Source organism: Oryzias latipes, chromosome 21 (assembly GCF_053564925.1).
Source record: "Oryzias latipes strain Hd-rR chromosome 21, Olatipes_Hd-rR_3.1".
Taxonomy (NCBI): domain Eukaryota; kingdom Metazoa; phylum Chordata; class Actinopteri; order Beloniformes; family Adrianichthyidae; genus Oryzias; species Oryzias latipes.
In genome coordinates, this window is record NC_136257.1 from 14921126 (window position 1) to 14930309 (window position 9184).

Consider the following 9184-nt stretch of genomic DNA (forward strand, 5'->3'; position numbering starts at 1 on the left):
AGTAAATTACCTCCACTCCCCTGTAGTTTCCGCTCCTCCCAACGCCTTTTTCTGGCCTGCATTCTGTCTTCTTTAGACCTTGGTGTAGTAAAAAATGATTTTAAAGCTGTGATCATAGAAAGAGCACTCATGACATTGGACAGCTGGTTAACAGAAGAAAACACCATCTTCTTATTTGTTGCATGTTTTCCTATGAAGAAATAAATACACAGTAGGTCAGTTTGTGCCAGCACCCAAAAGTGCCTTGAATTCACTCGGCACAAATTGATCATAATTTACACATACCTCACTGAAATCGCATTTGGCCTCCATGACAACGTACAGTGCGTACTGAAAGTCAAAAAGTACATGTTAATATATAGAATACATTTCACATTTCTGAATATTACCTATGTATAATACCATGTATTTTCTTGCTCGTCTCTGTTGCTGTATCACTGTTTGTCTCAGTGACGTGCGGTCAGGTGAGGCAAATGAGGCACAGCCTCGCCTGTCATAATCGTGATAAAATTGAAAAAGGTAAATTAGGTAAATATTATTTCCCACTGATCTGTGTTAAATAACCGTTTTTCCAAAGTTGCTGAGGTTAAAATTGCCGAATTTGAGTGTTGTGTGATCAATGACTGAGCGGAAAATCCGGGTGAGGCTCGGGAGCGTTGTGCTTCATGTCTGACTACAGGGCTTAATGTCAACAGAGACGTGCGCTGAAAACAATACTGGAGGCATGCAGAAAAGGCTTTAGGTGAGGTGAGCCTCACCAGCAGGGGGCAGATGTATGGAGTTAATTCAGTCTCAATAATCAGAAATGCACACAACCGGTTTTACAAATACACACGCTCCGATTCACAAATGTCATTTTATGCAAACGTGAAAAATAAATTCGGAAATACACACCCTGTGTTTCACAAACACACACATTATGTTTCACAAATGCACACTAAATGTTTTACAAATGCACAATAAGTGTTTCTCACAAATGTGCACACTGTGTTTCACAAAAACATTTTAGAAATTCACAATAAATGTATCAGAAATGCACAGTAGGTGCTTCACAAACATGATTTCTAGGTACACATGTGATGTGAACTCACAGATCATTCGAATTGCAGACTGTGCATTCAAAATCCCGCTCTCGTTTGTGAATCTCCCCGTGTGTGTGAGATTTTTCTACGGTGAATATTGAGACTCATCTGACGGAGCAGGTCGACTAATGTCACCATTGGCTAGTGAATCTGTCAATCAAACCCATCGGCAAAGCAGGCGGGTTCGCTTTTAGCCAATCGAATGGCCCCTTACACTCCTCACTTTCAAACTGACGAGGGAGGGAGCTGTTCAGCACAGCAGTTGAGAGGACGCGGGCGGCAAACATGGCGGAGAGGTCTTCTGAACGGGATCAGTCTCAGCCCGTAAGTAATGCATTTATTTGATTATTCCCTCGTTGTACATCTTGTAATGTTATTGAATACTAAGTTGAAGCGTTCTCCTTTGCCAAGTGGCATGTGTGAATGCTTTATGAACACTTCAGCCGAGTCGTTTGCAGAGAACCCCCACCGCAAATTAGCTTAGCTTAGCTTAGCCTGTGCGGTCATATTTTTTATGAAAGCGGGGGAGGACTTATGATGGTTTTGTCAAGATTTATACTTGGCATACCAGCTCTTAACACAACACGAGTAACTACAAACAACCAGGGGCCTCGAAACTAGCCAGCTTTCGACTCAAATTGTGCTGCCTGCCCTGTGTGAGTGTGAGGGAAGTTTAATCTAGCATGTCGGTTCAAACTAGCGTATAGCCAATCTGTAGGTTCTTAACATGATTCAGATAGAACTAAGGGGAAAAGCAAGCCGGATTTACAGCAGAAAAGAAAGTTTTATAAAAAGTATTGATTTGGAGACGGGGATTTGTTTAAACACTGATGCTATGCTAACTAGCTAGTTAGCTGTTCCGGTGCTGCCTTTATGTAAACGCGATCCGGGTTAAAGTTGGACACAGTCTTTTCACAACTCAGACTTTAAGACGGGGTGGATATGTGCATCAAAGTTAATTCATATGACATTCATCATGAAAACGGCATTTTTTCAATATAACAGACGTGAATCCACTGTTGAATGAAAGAAGCCTCATTAAGTTTCTAACATTAGAACCCGTATTGTGCTGAAAAGCCCTGTGAGATTGTGTCAGAGTGACAGCCACTAAATTCCCTGTATCTTTAATTCCAATGACGTAATGACAAGAATCCCAAACATTATGTTTTTAGGCTGTTTTGTAGTCGATAAGTAGTCACAGAAAGGGTGGATGGGAGAAATCTGCTGTCAACAGTGATTTGAGTAGAAGTTACTGTAAGTATTACACACAGGCTTCCTGTGATCAGTGTCTTGTCTCTGATTTTTTTTAAAGCTGTTCTTTACTACAAGCTCAAGTAATCATAGCAAGAGTGTTTTAAAAAATTCTCCTTTCAAATATTTGAAAGTTACGTAATTTAATGGCAGCCAGCTAAATGATCTAATCCATGTTTGTCGTGTTTTTATTTATTCTCTAGGAATTAGTGAAGCGTGACATCCTTCAAAGGCTGCATCATCGACTGTAAGTCAACCTATTGATGTGGAAGGCCTGGGGCCTCATTTATAAAGCTTTGCGTAGGATTTGCGTCAGAAGTCGCGTACGGATCAAACATAGGACGTGCGTACGCAAAGAAATATTCGAATTTATAAAACCGTGCGCACGCACATCCTACGCATCTTTCCCTTAATAAATCACAACCGATTCTAAATGCAGCGCAGCTTTTTGCGGCTTCATGACACGCCCATATTTTTCCATAAATAGTCCGTGAAACGCCCACAAATTAATATTCATGGCTTGCTAAATCATGGCAAACACAGAGAGGAAATCAAAAAAACGTATCTTCACTCAATGTGAAGTAGAAGTTATTGTTGGCGAGTTGGAAAAGAGGAGAAAAGTGTTGTTTGGAGGGCACAGTGTGGGCATTACAGTGCCGAAAAGGCACGTGAGTGGCAAACGGCTACAGCGCTCCATCGGGGGGGGGGGGGGCAGATGCATGCGCCAGGAGGACCGGAGCGCCAGATGCACCGGGTGACACGCGTGGTTCCTCCGAGTGCTTCTCTGCCCAAAAGCCCGCAGAGGTCCAACAGGACGGCTCGATGAAGTCGGAACCGGCTGATAAGCCACTCGTCCTCTTTTGCCAGCAAGTCTTCTTGCTGTCTAAAGATGCGTTCACTCCGAATTCTTCCATTTGCCACATCTTCTAAGAGTGCAAGATCAGCCATTGTGCGTCATTACGCACTGTGATGGGGCATTTTATGTCCATCTATTTAATTACATCTGACAAGCTACAGATGTCGGTAATGATCGACGTGGAAATGGGAAATTGATCAGCGCAAATGTAATTTCTTGTTGCTTTCTGAATGGTGAGACATACGCCATACATTGTTTTATCAAAAATAAAACAAACTAAAGGCATATGCATGAGTACCATAATTCCATAGCTTATGAAGAAATGTTTTATTATGAAAACAACTTTCCCCAGTGGACAATTAACACGTCTGTCCATCCGTCCGCACGCCGCACCTATATCTGCTCCGCCAGACGGACACATTGACGAGAATATCAGTTTTCTAAATTATTTCGTTCTGTTAACTATATTATTTATGAGGATGAATTGCACTACATGCCAATATTGTAGAACATATTTCACTCTTCTTTTTCAAATAAGTGTTCATTTGAATTTCTGTTGTAATTTTCGTTTGATTTTTTTATTTGTTTCACTGCTGATCGGTCCAACGGGTGTTCGTGTAGGCTGTTAATTGTAAGACTTGCTTTGTGAGGTCTTCATGTTATTTTTGAGAGGCAGTATTGTCATTTTCACTTTCACGTGTTTCTTCCATCTGCCGACGGCGTCGCCGTTTCTCATTTCACCCGTTTTTGTGCGTACGCCTGGGTCAGAGCTTGCGTGAAGGACCGCACATTTTCCAAATTTATTTTTCAAAAATAAAATAACTTTTTTTAGACTCCTCTGAAAACAAAGGCAACTCTAAAACTCTTTCCTGTCATTAATAACATTTTACCCCCCCTTAACAGTCTCTCTCGCCTCAATTTTTCCCCAGTGATACATGTAACCCACTCCTGCAATTTATCTAACCTAGAAATTCTACTTATTGGCAACATACATAAGAACATTACATTTTAAATTGATGTGTACCGTATTTGCGATGCATTTGTAATTATGTGTTTGAGACATGATTTTCATGTTATTGTCAAGGTGAGAGGAGATCAGGGAGGAGAAAATGTGGGCATAGCCGAGTAAATGCTCACAGTACGTAGAACTGACACAAACAGCTTCATTGCAGGAAAAGTGTACACACAATCAACGGTGAGTTGAACTTAGTTTTAGAAGCTTTAATATATACATAAAAGTGAATGATGTATTAAAAATAAATCTACCAATATAATATTTCTTTTTGCTTTTTTCCAAATACAGGATTGAGCCCCTCTGGTGTGATGTCTTCATGAGTGTTACTGGTTTATATTACAACATCCTGCACTCTCCTGAGGACCAAGACTTGCTCAATATCAGTAACATCACGTTTTCTGCTGCCACTATATTTTCCTACCACACATTCAGGCCAGTTTGGATGTCTTTAGTGACGCATGGGACAGCCATCCAATCAAGACGGAGCAAAGCATGACACCAAATCAGCTGTGGCAGTTGGGCTTGACCCAGAACCCTCTTTCTGATCCCCGGGTAAGTGCTTTATTTCAGTGTTTTTCAACCTTTGTTCACTTGTTCCACGGTCTGACACTGGACTCTGTGGAAAGCTACACCGCTAAAGACGAGCTTTAGCTGGTATTTTTGTTAGAACTGAGCGACTTTATCAGCAGAATTAAGAACAAGGAAGTGAAGACTTTAAGCACTTCTGATTGGTCAGACTGATGACATGTGATTAAGCCTTCAAGAATGATTGGCGGAGACAGTTAAAGGGGCGGGACTTTTCCTTACACAGTTGTAGCTGCAGCTAAATCGCGGTACCGTCATTCTTATCAAAATGTCTTTAATAGAATCATATAAACACAAAGAAAAAAGTAATTTTAAGATCTTATATATTCCTAACTACTCAGTGTTTTATCAGTGCCTGTTTGGATGAACAAAGAGCTGATTTCCTGGAGATGGAAAATGTTTTTAGATCAGTGAATTAGGGCAATTTCCCACGGCGCTCTTGACCATCTCCCACGGCACACTGGTTGAAAAACCCTGCTTTATTTAATCTCACTGTACTGGACAACTGATGTGTGTGCAGTTCGACTAAAGTGGAAAGTATCGAGAACAGTATAATGAAATCACAATGACTACAAGGAATTTTCATCAAAAATGAATGAAAAGTATTATTGTTGTGTGGTGCAAACTATTTCCCTAAATTGTTTGGTTTTTTAAATCAAGTAGGAAGAATAGCACATCTGCAAGTTCAAAATGCATCACAATGCATGGCATTATGAGCAATCAGCTGTACTAATCTCACTACTTTGTTAAGAGTCACTTATTTGCAAATTAAAAACAGCTATGGAGATATGAGGTCTGCCTGCCAGAAACAATATAAGTCATTATTAGTGGGTCTCTGTTCCTACATAATCTAAAACATTAAAAAAAAACAGTGCTGTTCATAAACAGTATCTTTTTTTTTTGTCAGGGTATGCTGGTTCCAGAGATTGAATGGGAGGAGAGTGGATCCATGGCTGAACCTCATCCTGGGATCAATGTCCTGGTATGGGACAGTCCCGTTTTGGGTCCATAAATGTTGGAACTGCAAGACGACATCAACCCATTGTTTAATTCAGACCGTTTGGGAGTGGACCTACATCTTTACTGTCCCGTTTGTCCCGCTGTAACATCCCGCTGTACATGCACTTATTATTCCCTTGTTAGCAAAAAATAAACTACTTATGTAAACTTATGAATACCTTGTAACAGCTTTCACATTAGCTTCAGATCAACACTCCCTCTCCTCCTTCATTTGCTGTGCATGCAGCTGAGGGCAGGTATGTCGTCCTGTTTATGTAGATTATTGGTTTTTAAAACAAATAGAAAAGAAAATCCCGTCGGAATTAAAGGCTGCAATTTGAATGAATTTACTTCCCTGTTAGGTTTGGAGTAAGCAGGACCCAAAGAGCAGTCAGGGATTTAGGTTGGAGGTGTGAGATTTACTGAATGAGGAAGAGAGGTTTGGCTTAAGTTCTTTGGTGCGGGTTTTGGTTCTTTGGCGTTGACTTGGGTTCTTTGACGTTGGCTCTGGTTCTGTCGTGGCTTCATCTCTGGTTCTGTGGCTTCAACTTTGGTTCTGTGGCTTCTGCTTTGGTTTTGTGGCTTCGGCTTTGGTTCTGTGGCTTTGGTTCTGTGGCTTCGGCTTTGGTTCTGTGGCTTTGGCTTTGGTTCTGTGGCTTCGGCTTTGGTTCTGTGGCTTTGGCTTTGGTTCTGTGGCTTTGTCTTTGATTCTGTGGCCTTGGCTTTGGCAGGAGCTTTGGCGTAGGCCTTGGCTTTGGTCGGAGAATCCTTAATGAAAGCAGACGAACCGACAAAGGCTGGATAACCATTTTGAGTTGGTCAGGTTTCATATTCTTCGTAACACTGAGATTCCGATCATCCTAGGTCTGTCTTGGTTACAACACAATCCACAACTCAATTGGCGGTCTGGTCGGATCCTGGCTTGGGATGTGGACTGTCATAGTAATTGTCTTGGTGCCATGAAAACGCCACTATCGTCAGACAAAGTCAAGACCATTGTTGATAAATACCCTGATCTCACTAGATTACCTACTGTTTACCATGACTTAAAGGAGGTGTTCAACAAATTAAAAGCCTCCGCCTTACCTCCACACCGCCCCTATGACTGTTCTATTGAACTCTTGCCAGGTACGTCACCACCCCGAGGACACTTGTACTCCCTTTCGGCTCCTGAGAGAGAGGCTATGGAGACCTACATCAAGGAGTCGTTGGCTGCCGGACTCATAAGACCCTCTTCCTCTCCAGCTGGGGCCGGGTTCTTCTTCGTAAAGAAGAAAGATGGGGGCTTGAGACCCTGTATTGATTACAGAGGGCTCAATGAGATCACTGTACGTAACCGCTATCCTCTGCCACTCATGTCTTCTGCTTATGAACTCCTTCAGGGGGCCAGGATTTTCACAAAGTTGGATCTTAGCAATGCCTACCATCTGGTCAGGATCAGAGCGGGTGATGAGTGGAAGACGGCATTCAACACACCTTCGGGCCATTTTGAATATCAGGTCATGCCTTTTGGTTTAACTAACGCCCCTGCCATTTTCCAGAATCTTGTCAATGATGTTTTGGGTGACATGATCAATCACTTCATTTTCATTTATCTAGACGACATCCTTATTTTCTCACGCTCTATGGAGTAACACGTCCAACATGTGCGTAAAGTTCTGCTGAGGTTACTCCAAAACCAATTGTACGTCAAAGCAGAGAAGTGTGAATTTCATACCACCACTACGTCATTTTTGGGCCTAGTCATTTCTGAAGGAATTATCAAGATGGACCCGAGGAAGGTAAAGGCTGTGTTGGAGTGGCCGAGACCTGAGAGCCGTAAACAGCTACAACGGTTCCTCGGGTTTGCTAATTTCTATCGGCGGTTCATAAAGAATTACAGCAAAATAGCATTTCCTCTTCATGCCTTGACCTCATCCAAAAGGAGTTTCTCTTGGAACCAAGAAGCAGAGTCCGCCTTCCAGGATCTGAAGCAGCGCTTCACCTCAGCCCCTGTATTGTGTACACCTGATCCCAGCAAACAATTCATCATGGAAGTGGATGCTTCTGACTCAGGGATCGGTGCTGTGCTTTCTCGACGGGGCCAGGACAACAGAGTTCATCCATGTGCTTTCTTTTCTCGACGCCTGTCCAGTTCTGAAAGGAACTATGACGTCGGAGATAGAGAGCTGCTTGCAATCAAGGACGCTCTGGAGGAGTGGCATCACTGGGTAGAAGGGTCCGAGAAACCTTTTGTAGTCTTCACTGACCACAAAAATCTGTACCTTAGAACTGCCAAAAGGGTTAATTCTCGCCAGGCCCGTTGGTCTTTGTTTTTTAACCGGTTCAACTTTTCTCTGTCTTATAGACCAGGGTCACTGAACACCAAGGCTGATGCGCTGTCCCGACAGGAGAATTGTCCCTCTGAGGAGGCGCCTCCGGAATTCATCCTGCCTGCCTCAGCCCGACTAGCAGTCACAAATACTGATATAGAAGAGGCGGTACGGTCTGCTACTTTAGACTCCCAATCCCCATTAGCCTGCCCCACAGGCTGATGCAATGGTTCCACTCCTCCCGTATGTTTTGTCATCCCGGTCAAAGAAGAACCTATTCTGTTATCAGACAACGCTTTTGGTGGCCAAGCATGAGAGAGGACATTAATGAGTATGTCTCTGCTTGCCCGGAATGTGCTCAGGTCAAAACCACGTCTTCTCCTCCTGCTGGGTTGCTACAGCCACTGCCAGTTCCCAGAAGGCCCTGGTCTCACATCTCGCTAGATTTTGTAACGGGGCTTCCACCATCTGATGGGATGACGGTAATTCTGACGGTCGTCGACCGATTCTCTAAGATGGTTCATTTCATTGCCCTACCCAAACTCCCCACTGCTAAGGAGACTGCAGAGACCCTTCTCAATCATGTCATTCACATTCACGGCATTCCCAGGGATATAGTTTCTGACCGGGGTCCCCAATTTACGGCTAAGTTTTGGGTAGAGTTCTGTCGCCTACTTGGGGTCTCTGTGAGCCTTTCTTCTGGTTTCCATCCGCAGTCTAATGGTCAATCAGAACGGCTCAACCAGCAGTTGGAGACCAGCCTCCGTCTCCTCTGTGCTCGGGAGCCAGCTTCATGGTCCCGTAACCTGGTCTGGGCAGAATACGCTCATAATACGCTGCCTTCGTCTGCCACAGGTTTATCCCCCTTCCAAGTGGTGTATGGTTTCCAGCCTCCCCTGTTTGCCTCCCAGGAAGGGGAGGTCTCTGTCCCTTCTGCCCACGCTTCTGTCAGGAGATGTCAGCAGGCCTGGCGCAGGGCCCGGCGGGCTCTCCTACGGACTGTAGAGGCTTATCGCACCAGTGCTAACAGACGAAGGGTTGCTGCTCCTTCCTACCAGGTGGGCCAAAGGGTTTGGCTGTCTAC

The 9184-nt window shown here is 43.6% G+C and overlaps 1 long non-coding RNA gene across 1 annotated transcript; it reads left to right on the top strand.

Moving 5' to 3' along the window:
• The first annotated feature begins 629 nt into the window (after positions 1 to 629).
• On the top strand, positions 630 to 5939 carry LOC144988713 (uncharacterized). The gene is made up of 4 exons (XR_013652689.1): positions 630 to 2580; positions 4274 to 4384; positions 4493 to 4756; positions 5697 to 5939. It is a non-coding gene; the product is annotated as an uncharacterized LOC144988713 (long non-coding RNA).
• Positions 5940 to 9184: the final 3245 nt, after the last annotated feature.